This window comes from Bos grunniens, chromosome 15 (genome assembly GCF_055505025.1).
Source record: "Bos grunniens cultivar Pamir isolate PY7600 chromosome 15, Bosgru_T2T1.0, whole genome shotgun sequence".
In the NCBI taxonomy this organism is placed as follows: Eukaryota; Metazoa; Chordata; class Mammalia; order Artiodactyla; family Bovidae; genus Bos; species Bos grunniens.
Window position 1 is genome coordinate 33,213,148 of NC_141179.1, and position 19,165 is coordinate 33,232,312.

Consider the following 19,165-nt stretch of genomic DNA (forward strand, 5'->3'; position numbering starts at 1 on the left):
AACAGACAAACAATACATACAGATTAAGTTTAAATTTGAGTTATAAGAGTTCTTGTTCTTTGGGAACTCACAACCTAGTGGTGATACAGATTCATGAATTTGAAATTCTAACACGAGATGAGCTACAATCAAGGTTCTAATAGGGTGAATGCATTGATTCTTTAATTAGATCATCTGTTGGGAAGTTTATACAACTTAGGTCTTGATTGAAGAGACATGTCTGCTAATATCAAAACTCAAGCTGACTCAGAAATAAACCCTTACATGTACGGTCAAAAATCTTTGATAAGAGTGCCAAGACCATTCAGTGGAGAAAGGACATCGTTTTCAACAAATGTTGTTAGGGAAACTGAACATCCATGTGCAAAAGAATGAAATTGAACACTTACCTTATACCTTAAATAAAAATCAATCCAAAATGGAATAAAGACCTAAATGTAAGAGCTAAAATCATAAAACTCTTAGAAGTAAACACAGGAGAAAAGCTTCAAAACATTGGATTTGGCAAATAATTTCTTGGATATAATACCAGAAACACAGGCAATAACTATAAGAAAAATAGATAAATTGGACTATATCAAAATCAAAAAGTTTTACACAAAGAACACTATCAACAGAGTGAAAGGCAACCCGTGGAATGGAAAAAATATTTACATGTCATATGTCTGATAAAAGGTTAATATTCAGAAGGTAGAAAGAACTCTGACAACTCAACAGTCACCGAAAACAATCCAATTTAAAAATGGGCAACAAGTTGAACAGATACATTTCTCTAAAGAAGACATACAATTGGCCAATAAGCACACAAGAAGATGCTAAATATCCCAAGGAAATTACAAATCTACAATGAAATACCACTTTACACCCATCAAGATGGCTACTATTAAAATAAACATAAAAAACAAAAAAGAAAAGAAGAATTATTGGCAAGGATGTGGGGAAATTGTGCGCTGCTTGTGGGAATGCAAAATGGTGCAGCCATTATGAAACAGTGTGGTTTCACCAAAAATTAAAAAGAGTTACCACATGACCCAACAATTCCGCTTTGGGATATATATCCAAAAGAAGTGAAATCAGAGACTTAGATATTTTTATGCTCATGTTTATAGCGGCATTATATTCACAGCAACCAAAACACAGAAAACTGTCGTGTCCACTGCCAGATGAATGGATAAACAAAATTATATAAATCAAATACCAGCATTATATTTGATAAGCCTTAAAAAGCAAAGAAACGGACACGTGCTACAACATGGCTGAACATTAAAGACATCATTCTAAATGAAATGAGCCAGATGCAAAAGGACATATAATGAATGGATCCACTTACCTGAGATATCCAGAGAAGTCTAATTCAAAGTGACAGGAAGAGATGGTTGTTGGTCTCTGGAGGGAGGAAAAACAGGGAGTTTCTGTTTAGCGGCTACAGAGTTTCAGCTGGGGAAGACAAAATAATTCTGGAGATGGACAGTGGTGATGGTTATACAACAGTGTGAGTGTGCTTAATGTCACAGAACTGTTCCCTTAAACACGGTTAAAATGGTAAATGTTACGTTATAAGATGGGGCTAGAGTGGTAAAGAACCTGTTGGCGAATGCAGGAGACCTAAGTGATGTGGAATTTTATTCCTGAGTCAGGAAGATCCCCTGCAGAAGGGCTTGGCAACCCACTCCAGTATTCTTGCCTGGAGAGTCCCCATGGACAGAGGAGCCTGGCGGGCTATAGTCCATGGGGTCACAAAGAGTCAGACACAACTGAAGTGAGCATTCGTAGATATACTGCCACAATTTCAGAAAATTTTAAAAAAAGCAAAAACATTCCTGTCATTTTTATCACCCTCTTGTTTACCTGTTACCTTATAGGCTGAATGCATGAACACACTGAAGAAGCTGATAAGCAACTGACTTCCATTTAGTTATGTTAAGCAAGGTGGAAGGGAAGAAATCCGCTTGGTGCCATCATGCTGGAGGTTTGCGGACAAATCTCAGCTTAGAACCCAGGTGAACTGGCTCCCGACCCCATACTGTGCCCTAGAGGCACTGTCATTCCCCAGAGAGGAGCAGGTAGACGTCTGGGACATGTCCAGTCTTTGGGCTCCTGATGTAGGCCTTGGGAGAAGACACCTCTAAGGCGCCTTAGCTAGGCCTCTCCTCCCCTGACTGGAGCGTCTGAACTTACTATGGGCATTGAAAGTTACCATTCCGCGGCCAAAAAGGGATAAACTCAACTGGCTGTGATTCAGGACTGAAAAAGGAAAGCTTCATCTTCACCAGTGAGCATCCTTTCACCTTCCTCCTCCACCCAGGAAATGCAACGAACGCCGTCTCTGGGGTCGCACAGAGTCGGACACGACTGAAGCGACTTAGCAGCAGCAGCAACTGGGTCAGAGGTTTCTTTCCTCCCCACGCCCATCCCACCTCCTAATGCAGTGCAGGCGTGGAAGCGGTCCATCCAGGCACTGAGAGGAGGGGTGAGGACAACAACATCCTGAGGAATTCAAGCTCTTAAATCTACTTCTGTTCATTTGCCAGTTTTTGGTTACAGTAGGGGATCAGCAAACTTTTCCTGCAAAGTGTCAGATAGTAAATATTTTAGGGTTAGGAGGCTGTAGGGTCTCTCTCGCAATTATTCAGCATTGCTCCTATAGCACAAAATGGGCCTAGAGACACATATATGGATATACTTGTGTTCCAATAAAACTTTAATGGTGGAGATTAAAATTTGAATTGTATATAATTTTAACGTGTCTCAAAATATTATTAAAAATTTTTTTCAACCACTTGAAAAAAAATTATTAGCTTGTGGGCCTCACCATATTTGGCCTATAGTACTTCATTTGCTCACCCCAGGCCTAAATACTTTTAATCTTCCTACTTTAAAAAATTAATCTAGCTCACTTGTTCTTGAAGGGAAAGGACTTAGGGGTAATTTATTCAATGAAGTTCAGCAGAACGTGGTGGTTAAGAGCATAGACTCCAGGAACAGAATGGTTGGGTTTAAACACCAGCTTCTACCACTCACAAGCTGTTACGGAATTACTTACACTCTCTAAACCTGTGTCTCCTCATTTACAAATTGAAGCTGACATCAATAGAACCCAACTAGCAAGGTTGTTCGGAGAAGGCAATGACACCCCACTCCAGTACTCTTGCCTGGAAAATCCCATGGATGGAGGAGCTTGGTGGGCTGCAGTCCATGGGGTCGCTAAGAGTTGGACACGACTGAGCGACTTCACTTTCACTTTTCACTTTCATGCATTGGAGAAGGAAATGGCAACCCACTCCAGTGTTCTTGCCTGGAAAATCCCAGGGACGGGGGAGCCTGGTGGGCTGCTGTCTATGGGGCTGCACAGAGTCGGACACGACTGAAGTGACTTAGCATTAGCAGCAGCAAGGTTGTTCAGAGAAGGCAATGGCACCCCACTCCAGTACTCTTGCCTAATCCCATGAATGGAGGAGCCTGGTAGGCTGCAGTCCATGAGGTTGCTAAGAGTCGGACATGACTGAGTGACTTCACTTTCATGCATTGGAGAAGGAAATGGCAACCCACTCTAGTGTTCTTGCCTGGAGAATCCCAGGGACAGGGGAGCCTGGTGGGCTGCCGTCTATGGGGTCACACAGAGTCGGACACATCTGAAGCAACTTAGCAGCAGCAGCAGCAGCAAGGTTGTTGGGTTTCCCAGGTGGTGCCGATGGTGAAGAACCCACCTGCCAATGCAGGAGACCTGAGAGACGTGGGTTTGACACCTGGATTGGGAAGATCTCCTGGAGCAGGAAGTGGCAACCCTTTCCAGTATTCTTGCCTGGAGAATCCTATGAACAGAGGAGCCTGGCAGGCTATAGTGCATAGGGTGGCACAGAGTTGGACACTACTGAAGTGACTTAGCATGCACACAGCAAGGTTGTTATAAGGCTTAAATGAATCTATACACGTTGAATGCTTAGATCAGTACCTGGTGCCTTATAAATGTCAGCTATCTGCTCCATGATGCCAAGCCTGGAATTAGGTCCTTTATTCCATGTATGATGGCCATTTGATAAGCAACAGACTTCATACAGGTAAGGCAACTTGCTCAAGGTTAAAGCAATGGCTGGTTTTAACCCACGTGATCTGCTGTGGTCCAGGTGTCTCCCTTTCACTCAAACCATACTGCCTCCTCATTCCCTTCAGACACTCCTGCTGTTTTGGACTTTGCGGACCCTGTGTTTACAACAAATTCCCTCTCTCTCTTGCTTCCATTATTCTTCTGTTGGTTCTCCTCTGATTTTCTCTGCTGTTCTCAGGGGTTTCTCTTTCTTCCCTTCCATCTGTAAGTTTGGGCTTCTCCATTGCTCAGGTCAAAGACATTTACAACAGTCCTCTAGGGTCTCATTCATGGTCCTGGCTTCAATTAGGAACAATCACCTTTTTGTAAACAAATCCCACAGATAGTTGTGACCTATCTTCCCAGCCCCAATTTTTTTGTGTGCTGGACTCAGATATTTCCAGAGAGCATCATGACAGATAGATTTCAACCTTGCACTGACGTGGCTTCACTTTTGAGCACTGCCACTCATCACTGTGGGATCCTGGGAGAATCATACATCTACCCTGAGCTTGGTTTAGACATGAGTAACACAGAGGTAATAATAGTAACCACTGAACAGAGTTGTTGTAAAGATAAAATGTGATGAATATGACAAAATTAAGAGGGCTCTTCACTCTTTTTTTAATTCATTCAACAAACATCTACTGACCACCTCAGAGGTCCTATTCAGTGCATTCCGGATTGTGGATGATGTTACTAAAGTTCTGTATCTCTTCACTTGAGCATCTCTTCTTGGAAACGTGCCCTTCTCTATATTTGCCCTCTGCCTACCTTCCAGTCTTCTAGATTTCAGCCCAAAGTTCTTAGTAATGCTACTTGCTGTCACACCCTACCTTCCAAATATCAAATCTTGCTTCTCTTTTTCTTTCTTTCTTTCCCTTTTCCACTGTTACCATCCTAGAACTAAACCCGGATGATCTCAAACCTAGATTCTTCTTCCAAACCAATCCTCAAATTTTTATTTTATTTCAATTTGGAAATTAGCATCCAGGAGAGTTTTGGACAGGGAAGGAAAAGGATCAGAGGAGTCGTGCTTTCTGAAGCTTAATTTGCACTCCCCATGAATTGAAGTGAAAAGAGGCCAAAAAGGAGACAGATGAGGAGCTTTTAAAACTTAAATATGAATTGATAAAGACTTAAAGGTGCTGACGTTAGGTTCAGAAAGGAGAAAGAGGAGGCTGTAAGAGGGATTTTTGAGGTGTCTGTGTGGGACTGAAATGGATGTGGGTTTTCAACACGTAATCCCAATTTAGAGGCTTAGTAACTAGAAGACTAATGATGATTTTTTTACGACTTTTGCAGCATCTGTTTATCATCTCTGCTCCTCATTTCTGTAATTTCACCTACGGTCTGGTGTAGGTTATTTCAAGTATGACTGTCTTCTCTTCCATTAGGTTATGAGCTCCATAAACCATGGTTAATGTTTCTTCATCCTTTTCTTTTTATTTCAAAATTTGCTTATCCTAAGTCTAGGCAATGGTGGTAAGTGCTTTAAAATATCCATGGCTAATTGAGTGATTGGACGGTATTCTAGGGTAGGTGGCTGTTTTCTTCCTCAGAGTATTAGATTTAGGTCAGCTAGGTCAGTTTGTTGCTGAACTAAGCCTGTTCCATGAAGAAACATATATATCCTTGTTCAAACATTTAGATGATTCACAACATTTCTTTTTATGAGTGAACTCTAACCCTCATGAAAGCTCCCATAAGAACCTGGTGACCCACTGCCATTGAGCCTGAGACAGAGGAAGCAGCGGTGATGTCCTGAAGCCTGAGGGCTCAGCAGACCCTCTCAACGGAAAGGGCTGTTCATTTTTCTGAATCCCTTGTCCTCACATATGTACTTCACCTGCCTGAGGCTTTCGCCCCTTAACTGATAAACACTTGTGTGTGTGCTATGTCGCTTCAGTCGTGTCTGACTCTCTGTGACCCCATGGACTGTAGCCCGCCAGGCTCCTCTGTCCATGGGATTCTCCAGGCAAGAATACTGGAGTGGGCTGCCATGCCCTCCTCCAGGGGATCTTCCCGACCCAGGGATCAAACCTGCGTCTCTTATGTCTCCTGCATTGGCAGGTGGGTTCTTTACCACTAGTGCCACCTGGGAAGCCAGCTCTACACCAAGAAGACGCCTGTTCCCTGACCCACTTCCTGTAAGACAAGGTCAGCTCATGTTGCATTTAGGTTGTGTAGTGGGTCCAGGCAAATGTTCTCGTGATTCCTTGAAGCTCGGCTTCAAACAGTGTGGCATACGTACAAGGTCCTGGAAACCCACAGCTGCAGGCAGAGCAGGCTAGTCTGCGGCAGGAGAGTGAGCACATGGGTGGGTCTTCCTGAGCAGCCTCTGAGCAGATGGCCAGTCTAAGCATCCGGGCACAAATCACTCCAGTCACATCTGAAAACCAAACAAGATTCTTTAGAACTGTGAAGTCTGGAGAGTGTTATGGGATCTGTGCGATATCAGAGAAATTGTTTCACATCCTTCCTTCTGAGTAAGAAAAAAAAAAACAAAAACAGAGCAGTAGCCAGGATCAAGAAGATCAAGGCTAAAAAGTAAGTCTCACATCGGTGGGAGGCTGGGGTCCTAGAAAAGGAGAAGGTAGGAGTCTAGAGCCAATTTAAAAAGTAAGAAGTTCTCTGCTAAGCTGGGAGTAAAGGAGAATATCCAGGGGTACAACTAGGCAAAATCACAAGGCAGATGACAGACTGGGGGAGAGGAATGATTTTAGTCTTGCTGGCATCTTCAAGTTATCTTGGGCTGGTGACCTAATCAACAGAAAGAACTGACTGACTTTCCAGAATGGTGGAGTCAGAGGCTCTCCTAGCAAACACAGGCCTAGGTTTAAGTTCTGCATCTACGCTTAACCTGGGTGTGACCTTGGAAAGGCACCTCACCTCACAAGGCTAGGATTCCTCATCTGCAAAGTGGGTAGGATATGCCTATTCTTGGGGTTATTGTGAATGTTAAACGAATTAATGGATGAAAGACTCAGCTTAACCTAGTCCAGCATGGCAAATAGGACATTCAATCAATAGATGCTCTTTTATCTTTCTCTGTCTCTGCTTTTTGCAGGGCAGATAGGGCTCCCAAAACCCCATAAAGGGCAGAATTCTTTTATTGCTGCCTCTACGCAGAGAGGAGAGAGGCTTGTCAAGAACCATGAAGGATCTGAAACATTACATACTTTTAAGCTTACAAGTTAACCTAACATGTTTTCATGGATGCTGAAAAAAATGTGCAAGACTCTCCTGGATCAGAGAAGAAGGACTTGATTACTTGTAGTGCAGCAAGCAACATGAGTAGCATCATATTTGCGTTGCTTCCCCAGGTCCTAATTCCACAGGGCAATGGGAAGACAGCCAGGTGGTGGCTGAGCACACTGTGGGGTGTACTACAGGAGAGGAGCCTGAGCTTAGAGAACCCCAGTTTTGTCTAATGAAGAGTCAGCATACCTGCCCTGTGCTCCGGGCTCTTTCTTTCTTTCGATGCTATTTGCTGTAGAGACATCCTTGAAAAGAGAGAATGAAGGCAGTCACTGCTCCTGCTTGCCAGACATAAAAAATGTGAGACAGACACATGGAAAACCATTTCCCCAAAGGCATAACAGAAGTAGTCCATTTCCTTTCTGTCCTTCTACCAGGCTCATTAACAGAGGCAGGCTTTCTGTACAACATCACTTTGCTCTGTGAACATGGGCGTTTCCCACATCACATGTGCCCTGCATCCCATTCCTCTTCACTTCCTCCCATCATGTGGTGCACCCCCACCAAGAACTTTTGGTACCCATCGTGAGTGGCTATGAGCAGTGGCAGAGCCCACAGCTGTGCAGGCTGCTGGCAACTGGGGACAGGACTTTGCCCTGGGAATCGAGTTTAAGCTTCCACGAAGAATGTTAGAAGAGAGGAGTTGAGGTAAGGAAAAAAATCCAAGGGAGGGAGAGAAACATGTCCTCTCTTCTCTCCACACTTGGGCAACAGTTGATCCCAGCTTGGAGGTGAAAACTGAGCCAAACTGGTTTCACTGACTTGGAGCAGGAAATTTCAAGAGTCTCATATATCCCCCTTCAGGTGCACAGGCCCAGGGCCAGCTGGATGCCTGCTAGAGGCCACCTACATGGAGTTATTCAAGGGACAACATGAACTCCACCTGCTTTCAAATATCGCTCTGCACCTGACATTTCCATTATGGTCTCTCCTCCAGGAAAGACGTGGTCCCAAAAGGACCCTGTTCCAATATAAACACGCTCTCTGGGAGAAACAACCTCGGCTATTTATAAATTCTCTCAGAGGTGGCCCATGCATTGAACACACACGTTTGGAGCACCAACTCCATGCCTGACATTGTGTGAGGCACTGGCCTTCAAGTGTGATCAGCTGTAGTCCTTGCCCAGAGGAAAAAGGCAATTCAGATGCAAAGTTACATGCTTCTTGAATTACAAGAATTACAGGTTGACAGAGCAGCATAGAGAAGGGGTACTTCATCTTAGTTCAGAAGACCAAGAGGTGTTTTTAATGGGAGTTCATTTTAATCTGAGACGCTATGGGTTAAGTGTTTCTCATCTCTATTTTAGAGGTGAAGTGACTGAAGCTTAAAGAATCAAAATGGCTTACCTGATGGTCCTTGCTGTGTAAGTGACAAGATCAAGACACATACATATTTTGACAACAGTTTAGTGGGTTATGGTTACTAAAGTTTTCCCATGTTGTTGCTCAGTCACTGAGTTGTGTATGATTCTTTGGGACCCCATGGACTGCAGCCTGCCAGGCTTCCCTGTCCTTCACTTCCCAGCATTTTGCTCATAGGGCCTTAGGAGACAGTATCTATGAAAGCTGAATCTTAACTGTGGTGGGAGATAGAGAGGGATCAGGTGAAAACAAGCATGTGGGTGGGGTAGGGAGCAAGGTCCAGAGGAAGTAACACTGCTTGGGAAAGGCCAGCCCAGTGGTTGCATGCTAGGGCCATGGAGGAGGAGTAGATGAAGCCTGAAAACAGTGGATATTGTGATGGAGGATTTTGGGGTGAAAAAAATTTGAATAAGAAGTTTTAAAGGAGAAATTATGATAGAAAGTTTCATGTGAGCAGCAAAACCTAATTGTCCCTAACTTAGAGTTTTGCCCAAATCAGTGCTCCATGTAATAGCCACTGTCACTACCCCAGGAAGCAGGAGTCCAGCACTTTCTGAATACCCAGAGAAAAGAGGGAGAATTTACTCAGAGTAGCCAGCTCCATGCTGGACTCCTCACAGGAGCTGAACAAGGGATTTCCCTAGTTCTTCTCCAACATCCCCCCTTTCCATCCTCTGTCAAGGCTTGCTCTGTTCCAGAGGGAGTTCAAGTATCAGGGGATGAGAATTTACTTCTCCACTATGCCTTGACCTCATAGGAGCCTGAAGTTCCCTGCTAATGGCCTTGGCATTTGGAATGAGCACAGTGACTTGTGTACCTTAGCAGGAGACCCAGTTCTGAAACAAGAACAGAAAAAAGTGGAAACTATTTTGAGTTGGACCAGGGTTTATATCATATACTATGGCTTGAAACTTCCTCTGACTCTTAAAGCCAAGCCAAACTCGTTTGAGTTTCAAATATCATCATTTAGCAGTTGATGGGCCTGGGCCTCCTTCTCTTCCGACTGAACTCTCGGCCAACCTAGGCAACATTTGGATTCAATTTGAGATAGAAAAATTGGGTGAGCTCCTTGCCAAATTCCTGTGAATCTGTGTCAAACTCAGTGATTTAGGCTAAGAGTTGGGGTGTGGCTGAGTCCCTGGAGGAATTCTGTGGTTGCATAATCCACAGGAAATGAAGCAAAGGGTATTTTCAAAACTACCTCCAAGGAAGTGGGCTGTAGAACATCAGTCTTATGGGCCCTAGATTTCAGAGCTTTCACCACAGAATTTAAGTGTTCCCACTGAACTTAATGGTCTTCCAGGACTTGCTTAGCCATCTGTTCATTTTTCTTCCCCATCACCCCCAACCTATATGTTATTACCTATTTTGAATGAGAAGAAATGAGTACATAGGGATAATTAATTTCTTCCTCCAGGTCAAGAAGATGGAGAAACTGGACTGCAGACCTTACTTGATGTGCATAACCCACCAAAAACTTGGTCTCTGAACCCTTCAAAGTTTGTTTTTCTTTTGTTATGAGACAGGTGACTACAATGCCAACACAGAAGTCACAATACATCTAGAGAGATGGGAATGTAATGTATCAGTTCTTTTGAAAGATGAATCTAGAGAGGAGATTTTTCAGGTGAAGAGTTTTTTAGCCATGCTCTCAAGAATGGTACCCTGTAAGGAAGGGAAGCAGGACTGGGCAAAGGGCTGCATTCACAAGTGCTGGCTTAACTGATGCCACAGGGAAATCTGGAGCACTGAAAAGCTCTGAATGGTTGTCTGGAACCATGGTTGTCTGTGGTATCAGATCTGGGCAGTCATTAGATGTGATCCTCTCTGGGGAGGGGACCTGACTTTGGGCAAGGAAGTCTCCTTTGACAGAAAGCAATTTCCAGGGAAGGCTCAGTTGTGGGAAGTAGGTGGCACCTTGGTTCTAAAAGGAACCACAGCATCCACTATGGGAGGAAAAGTAGAACTATATGCCTAGGACCCAGAGTTCTGGGATCAGTTTTATTGAGGTCATGTCCAAAGTGATGAAAAATTGTTCCTAGAACAAGGAATGGGGCCCACTGACATCTAAGACTCCAAAGACTGAAGAGGCAGAGACCCAGAAGACGGCACCCAGAGGTAAACCACTCCATGATCCTGCAAGTTTATATAGGAAATAATTCAGGTTTGAAGGATGGTGGGAAACAATCAAGAGCAGACGAAAGAGTCAGCCTGTAAAAAAGAACATGATTTAGCTAAGACAACTGTGGAAGTTTCCAGAACTAATTGAAAATATATAAACCTTGAGTTATTTCTGAAGCATCCTGGAGTCCCTACTTTCTTCCCAAAAGCTACTATGAGGGTTCCCAGAGGCTTAGCCTGAGTGCTAACATGGTACCCCCAAGACCAGCCTGGCCACTGGAAGATCCCTAGGGTAGGTAGGGGTCAGGAGACCTGAGTTTGGGGATCCAATTGGCAAATTGGGTGACTTTGACCCAACTGATTCTTTATCTTTACCTATTTTCCTCATCTCTTCCCAAAACTAAAATTACTGAAAAATGCACTCATTGTCCTGCACTAGATAACAAAGTGAGCATTTACATTTTTTAAAACATGGAAAAACATGAAGGGGGATTCAAAAACAGGCTTCCCCATCCTCTTTTCTCTCCTCTCCTGTCCTCTAGACTAACTTTTTATGGCATGACTATTATGCTGTTTAGACACTTCTTTTCATTTGTTATTATTTTCATTTTTGTTAACTTTCTTTAGTTTAGTTCAGTTCAGTTGCTCAGTCATGTCTGAATCTTTGCAACCCCATGGACTGCAGCACTCCAGGCCTCCCTGTCCATTACCAACTCCTGGAGCTTACTCAAACTCATGTCCATCAAGTTGGTGATGCCATCCAACCATCTTATCCTCTGTCGACCCCTTCTCTTCCTGCCTTCAACCTTTCCCAGCATCAGGGTCTTTGCCAATGAGTCAGTTCTTTGTATCAGGTGGCCAAAGTACTGGAGCTTTGGCTTCAGCATCAGTCCTTCCAATGAATATTATTATTTCCTTTAGGATTGACTGGTTTGATCTCCCTGCAGTCCAAGGGACTCTCAAGAGTCTTCTCCAACACCACAGTTCAAAAGCATCAATTCTTTGGTGTTCAACTTTCTTTATAGTCCAACTCTGACATCCATACATGACTACTGGAAAAACCATAGCTTTAACATCTCTTCACCTTGAGCAAATTCTTTTTTCAGACCAACTCATTGTTCTGTGAACATGTCTGGTGTTTTCTAACCCGTATATTTCTGCCAAAGTTATTTCAGCCACTGAGAATCCCATCCTGTCCATTTCAGAGCTCTCAAAAAAGTGCTGTTTGATCATTAAAACCTATCTCCATGGCATTTGTACCTGGTCCTGAAGTGACATCCCCCACATTCCACCATAGTTACCCACTAACTTCCATTCATTCATGCACTAAACCTCCTTTTTAAAATCATTTCTATTTCTTTCCCTTCCTTATCCTAAACTAGGTAAGAGAGACATGGGCTCAAATTTAGTCTCTCCCAGTAACTAGCTTTGTTATCTTAAATCAGTAATGGACCTGTCCGAGCCTTAGTCTTCTTATCTGTAAAACAAAACCAATAATGATATCTATCCTAGTGGATGACATGATATTTAGTATAGGCATTTTATAAACCTATGTATGTTCAGTTGAAGACGGTGTAGGATGGGGCTGGTGTGCATTAGCTGAGGACTAACTCCCCACAGCATTAGCAATAGGTCCTGATTCCACACAGTGCCAGCACCAATGGACTGGGAGCAATAAAGAGCGCTGAGGTCATTTGTTTTAACTACCAGTGTAACTCCACTGAAGAGAATAACCTGATTTTTTCAAAAATGTAGGGTGGAAAATTGTCCACACTAATTTACAAGACTGAAATATATTCCAGTCAGCACTTAATTATTCATATGGGCATTTTCCACTTCTAGGTTATCAGTGGAATTCTTTCCCCTCGATTTCAGGCTCCTTCTCCCTGCCACCCAGCATGTGGCTGGGCCACATCCCCCTTCAGCTATTTAGTGTGGGCTTAGGGAATGCAAACTCATTTTAACTTTTTCCTGAGTGCAACATCCCTGGGAAGGAAAATCTGAACCCCCAAAAGCCATACAAAGCATTCCAAAGTAAAATATAAGAAACATTTTGATTGTTTTTCTGTTTTGGATTATCTGTGCCACTATTCATTTCCTTTTTTGTGAATAATCAAGAACTGGCTATATTATGGTTAACAGGACTTTCAAATTGCTGAGAAAACTCTGCAGGGCACTGAAAAGTTTTAAGGGTAAATTCATAATCCCCAATATTTTACACTTAATAGCACATACTGCTACAAGCGGAGTAGAAAAGGTAGGGAGTTCCCAGAGCTCTAACTTCAGATATTTTTTTAAGGGCATTTCAGCCTCAGCTGTTTCAAATCATATCAAGCCAGTGCTGATTAAAATCAGATAAGGCCCCCGAGACAGAGAGGAAAGGAAAAAGAAAACTCCATCTTGAACTGCAAAGAATTTTTTTTCGATCAACTTATACAAATGTATAAAAAGAAGAAAAGAAAGATTATTATTATTATTATTTTTTTTAGCCAAGGAATTTCTTAGCAGCATTAAGCCAAATGCAGACCCCACACCCTTTAATCATTTTAACCCCAGCCATCTGAATGTCCTGGACCATGTGCTCCAAGCTCTGATAAGCACACAGCAAAAATAAGCTAAATGGAACATTCTTATTGCCTCATGATCTTTAGAGTCCACATTATTAAGGCACTTATCCAAATATTGCATACGGGTTATCTTTAACTCCAGCTTCAAGGGACCTAAGGCCACCTAGTCAGTAATGGAGGGCCTCTGAAATCCAGAGGCAGCTTGTGGTGGAACAGGGGATTTGAGCTGGAATTCCAAGCCCTTGGGCCCTTTCCTTGGTTGTATGCTCCCAACTTAACTCCAGCAAGACCTTAAAAACTCTCAGGAAAGCAGACTCATGGCTTTTTCCTTTGCAAGGTTGAATTCAAGGCAATATAAACAAATTCATTTCGTTTGTCTGGTTCTCTGCTGTACTAAGCACAAGTAATTAAGATATGGGGTACAAAGATGAATACAATGTAATTCCTGCCTTCACACAGCTCACAGTCAGAAAAGGATGCTCAAGAGCTTGAACTTTCACCATTAACTCTACTGGGGCACAGTTAACGCCTCTACTTTCAAGAATGCCTTTCTTCAGAGGAAATTGACACACCTCAGAAGTCTTGACTCCTTCAACCCCCACTGACCTTTGCTTCCTTTGCGTTATTACTGTTAAACAATAAAAATGAAATGATAATAGTGCAAGCTACTTTGCCTTCCTTAACAATAATAATAACAGCTAACCTTCTTTAATTTTTTAAAGATTGTTTTGATGTGGACCATTTTTAAAGTCTTTATTGAATTTGTTACAATATTGCTTCTGGTTTTATGGCCAGGAGGCATGTGGGATCCCGACCAGGGATCCAGCCTGTATTTTCTGTATTGGAAGGTGAAGTCTTAACCACTGGACCACCAGGGAAGTCCTATAGGTATCTAGCATTTATGATATGCTAGGCATTCGTGCCTAATATTTTACATATATAGTCTCACTCAGGGAATCTTCACAACAGCTCTTTGATTTATATAATTTTATTAGCATGTTATATTTTATAGATGAGGAAATTTCAACTTGGAAAATTTACTGTGTCCATGATCACACAGCATGTAGGATTGAAACTCTTGTTTTTTCTATGCCAAGGTTCAGGTTCCTAACCTCTGTGTTATCCAGTCTTCCCAAGAATGTCATTCTCCCATTACAATATCATAATTTTACAGAGTGCTTTACAGATGCATATACAGCTTATTCCTTGATATCAGGTCATTTAATTACAACAGTCTTGTGTGGTTATTTTAGTGTTTCATTTGTTTTTTTCTGTTCTCTACTAGGGCATGGAGATTTGCAGCAGATAGGAATTAAAGGAAAGAAAGGAAAATTAAGGAAGAAAGGGAGAGAGGGAAAAAAGACAATTTGCTGATGGAGAAATTTAAGGTCAGGGAGATATCACATTATTGACCAGAAATGTATTAATATGTCTTTTGTTACCCAAATGTTATTGTCTGGAGATGTATCAGTATGTTTTTAAAGTGATACAATTAATACCACAATGCAAAGATCTAAAGAAGGAAATGACAACCCACTCCAGTATTCTTGCCTAGAGAATCCCATGGACAGAGGAGCCTGGCAGGCTATGGTCCATGGAGTCACAAGAGTCAGACACGACTTAGCAACTAAACCAACCAAATAATTGATCAAGGGTTTGTTATACAACTTATGATTGTTGTTATCATTCACATTTTGTTCTGTTAGGTTTTTGTTCCAACTTTGTGTATATTATAAATGTGAAAATTTTAAAAATGATGCATTAGGAAGTTTTGAGTAAAGAAGAATTCCATGCAGATACTTTCTCTGACTGTCCAACCAACATATTTACTAGTGTCTAGAAGAGTATAGTTCTTCAGAATATAGTTCTGATTCAGACTATGTGAATATTAGACTAACAAAAAGACAAAAACAAAAACAAAAAAAACACCTTACTGATTGATTGTGATATGGAAAGTGAAAATGAAAGTCACAATGTTGGAGAATACTCCTTTGCTTCTACAGAAGAGCAGATTGAAGATAACATTTGATGAAAATTAGAAGACTTTGTGGCTCAGACTCTATCTGCATGCAATGCTGGAAACCCAGATTCAATCGCTGGGTCAGGAAGATCCCCTTGAGAAGGGAATGGCTACCCACTCCAGTATTCTTGCCTAGGAAATTCCATGGACAGAAGAGCCTGGCGGGCTACAGTCCTTGGGGTCACAAAGAGTCAGACATGATTGAGCGACTAATACAACAACAACAGGTATGTCAGGTGTAACGATTTAATGTAATAACCCACAAAGTGTAAATGAAATAGAATTAATTTTTGGCCAGCCAAAGTAAAAATCACCGGCCATAGGCAATAGTTTCTGCAAAAATCCCCCACTAAGAAATGAGTTAAGCAACTGGTCTGAAGTTGTAAGAAGTCAGTTACAGAATGAGAAACAGAACCCAGCTCTTGGATTCCAGACTTTACCATCTTTTCACTGAGTTATTGATTTGGAGGATAAAGGCACAGTATTCTTTTTTTGGACATAAGGCTGGGGTGAAGAGAGATGAGAAACTATATCATATCAAGGTAAGAAAATTAGCTTTAGGGTACCCACTAATTCTCTGCAGGAAAGAAAAAAGGTGTCTGACATGATAAAGTCACATGATTTAGGCAGGGTCTATTGTTGTTCATGGCAAAAATCACATACCAAGCATTGCACACATAGATGGAGCGGGTGAGAGATGGGGATCTTGGAGATATGCATGAGAAGAATGTGAGAATGCATGAAGAAGAAGCATTAAATACCTAGGATCACAGCAAAGGCAGTACTACTGTGAATTGTAATGAAATAGAGAAGGCTGATAAAGGAGTCAGAGATTAAGAATTTATTCTGAATGCCAAGGCAAAGAAAGCTAATGGTTGTTGCTATTAGGCTAGGACCTTCTGGAAGAATATTTCTTTGTCTTGCCCAATACCTCAATCTGCTTTTTGAACTTATATGCAGAGTACATCATGAGAAACGCTGGGCTGGAAGAAGCACAAGCTGGAATCAAGATTGCTGGGAGAAACATCAATCACCTCAGATATGCAGATGACACCACCCTTATGGCAGAAAGTGAAGAGGAGCTCAAAAGCCTCTTGATAAAAGTGAAAGAGGAGAGTGAAAAAGCTGGCTTAAAGCTCAACATTCAGAAAACGAAGACCATGGCACCTGGTCCCATCACTTCATGGGAAATAGATGGAGAAACAGTGGAAACAGTGTCAGACTTAATTTTTCTGGGCTCCAAAATCACTGCTGATGGTGATTGCAACAATAAAATTAAAAGACACTTACTCCTTGGAAGGAAAGTTATGACCAACCTAGATATCATATTCAAAAGCAGAGACATTACTTTGCCAAGAAAGGTCCATCTAGTCAAGGCTACGGTTTTTCCAGTAGTCATGTATGGATGAGTTCAGTTCAGTTCAGTTGCTCAGTCATGTCTGACTCTTTGCGACCCCATGAACTGTGGCACGCCAGGTCTCCCTGTCCATCACCAACTCCCAGAGTTTACTCAAACTTACATCCATCGAGTCAGTGATGCCATCCAGCCATCTCATCCTCTGTCGTCCCCTCTCCTCCTGCCCCCAATCCCTCCCAGCATCAGAGTCTTTTCCAATTAGTCAACTCTTTGCATGAGGTGGCCAAAGTACTGGAGTTTCAGCTTTAGCATCAGTCCTTCCAATGAACACCCAGGACTGATCTCCTTTAGGATGGACTGTTTGTATCTCCTTGCAGTCCAAGGAACTCTCACGAGTCTTCTCCAACACCATAGTTCAAAAGCATCAATTCTTTGGCACTCACCTTTCTTCACAGTCCAACTCTCACATCCATACATGACTACTGGAAAAACCATAGCCTTGACTAGATGGACCTTTCTTGGCAAAGTAATGTCTCTGCTTTTGAATATGATATCTAGGTTGGTCATAACTTTCCTTCCAAGGAGTAAGTGTCTTTTAATTTTATTGTTGCAATCACCATCAGCAGTGATTTTGGAGCCCAGAAAAATTAAGTCTGACACTGTTTCCACTGTTTCTCCATCTATTTCCCATGAAGTGATGGGACCAGGTGCCATGGTCTTCGTTTTCTGAATGTTGAGCTTTAAGCCAGCTTTTTCACTCTCCTCTTTCACTTTTATCAAGAGGCTTTTGAGCTCCTCTTCACTTTCTGCCATAAGGGTGGTGTCATCTGCATATCTGAGGTGATTGATATTTCTCCCGGCAATCTTGATTCCAGCTTGTGCTTCTTCCAGTCCAGCGTTTCTCATGATGTACTCTGTATATAAGTTAAATAAGCAGGGTGACAATATACAGTCTTGACATATTCCTTTTCTTATTTGGAACCAGTCTGTTTTCCATCTCCCGTTCTAACTGTTGCTTCCTGACCCACATGTAGGTTTCTCAAGAGGCAGGTCAAGTGGTCTGGTATTCCCATCTCTTTCAGAATATTCCACAGTTTATTGTGATCCACACAGTCAAAGGCTTTGGCATAGTCAATAAAGCAGAAATAGATGTTTTTCTGGAACTCTCTTGCTTTTTCCATGATCCAGCGGATGTTGGCAATTTGATCTCTGGTTCCTCTGCCTTTTCTAAAACCAGCTTGAACATCAGGAAGTTCACGGTTCACATATTGTTGAAGCCTGGCTTGGAGAATTTTGAGCATTACCTTACTAGCGTGTAAGATGATTGCAATTGTGCGGTAGTTTGAGCATTCTTTGGCATTGCCTTTCTTTGGGATTGGAATGAAAACTGACCTTTTTCAGTCCTGTGGCCACTGCTGAGTTTTCCAAATTTGCTGGCATAGTGAGTGTAGCACGTTCACAGCATCATCTTTCAGGATTTGAAATAGCTCAGCTGGAATTCCATCACTTCCACTAGCTTTTTTCGTAGTGATGCTTTCTAAGGCCCACTTGACTTCACATTCCAGGATGTCTGGCTCTAGGTGAGTGATCATACCATCGTGATTATCTGGGTCGTGAAGCTCTTTTTTCTACAGTTCTTCTGTGTATTCTTGCCACTTTTTCTTAATATCTTCTACTTCTGTTAGGTCCATACCATTTCTGTCCTTTATTGAGCCCATCTTTACATGAAATGTTCCCTTGGTATCTCTAATTTTCTTGAAGAGATCTCTAGTCTTTCCCATTCTGTTGTTCTTCTCTATTTCTTCTCATTGATCACTGAGGTAGTCTTTCTTCTTTCCTTGCTATTGTTTGTACCTCTGCATTCAGATGCATATATCTTTCCTTTTCTCCTTTGCTTTTCACCTTTCTTCTTTTCACAGCTATTTGTAAGGCCTCTTCAGACAGCCATTTTGTTTTTTTGCATTTATTTTTCTTGGGAATGGTTTTGATCTTTGTCTCCTGTAAAATGTCACATACCTCTGTCCATAGTTCATCAGGCACCTGCCTATCAGATCTAGTCCTTTAAATCTATTTCTCACTTCCACTGTATAATCATAAGGGACTTGATTTAGGTCATACCTGAATGGTCTAGTGGTTTTCCCTACTTTCTTCAATTTAAATCGGAATTTGGCAATAAGGAGTTTATGATCTGAGCCACAGTCAGCTCCTGATCTTGTTTTTGCTGACTGTGTATAGCGTCTCCATCTTTGGCTGCAAAGAATATAATCAATCTGATTTCGATGTTGACCATCTGGTAATGTTCAAGAAAATTGAGCGCTGAAGAATTGACGCTTTTGAACTATGGTGTTGGAGAAGACTCTTGAGAGTCCCTTGGACTGCAAGGAGATCCAACC

The 19,165-nt window shown here is 42.1% G+C and overlaps 2 long non-coding RNA genes across 19 annotated transcripts in view; one reads left to right on the forward strand and one right to left on the reverse strand.

Annotated features, from left to right (window-relative positions):
• The window catches only part of LOC147357622 (uncharacterized), a 150,841-nt gene extending 144,533 nt beyond the window's left edge, over positions 1–6,308 (reverse strand). For 5 of the 18 annotated variants that reach the window (XR_015141479.1, XR_015141483.1, XR_015141481.1 and 2 more), the window contains exons 1-2: positions 2,179–2,795; positions 1,331–1,386 (exon numbers count right to left, since the gene is read on the reverse strand). This is a non-coding gene — a long non-coding RNA (uncharacterized LOC147357622). The other 13 variants (XR_015141476.1, XR_015141477.1, XR_015141487.1 and 10 more) reach the window with 11 other exon arrangements.
• Positions 6,309–10,213: 3,905 nt separating this feature from the next.
• On the forward strand, positions 10,214–16,385 carry LOC147357623 (uncharacterized). The gene is made up of 2 exons (XR_015141489.1): positions 10,214–10,825; positions 13,855–16,385. It is a non-coding gene; the product is annotated as an uncharacterized LOC147357623 (long non-coding RNA).
• The last annotated feature ends 2,780 nt before the right edge of the window (positions 16,386–19,165 follow it).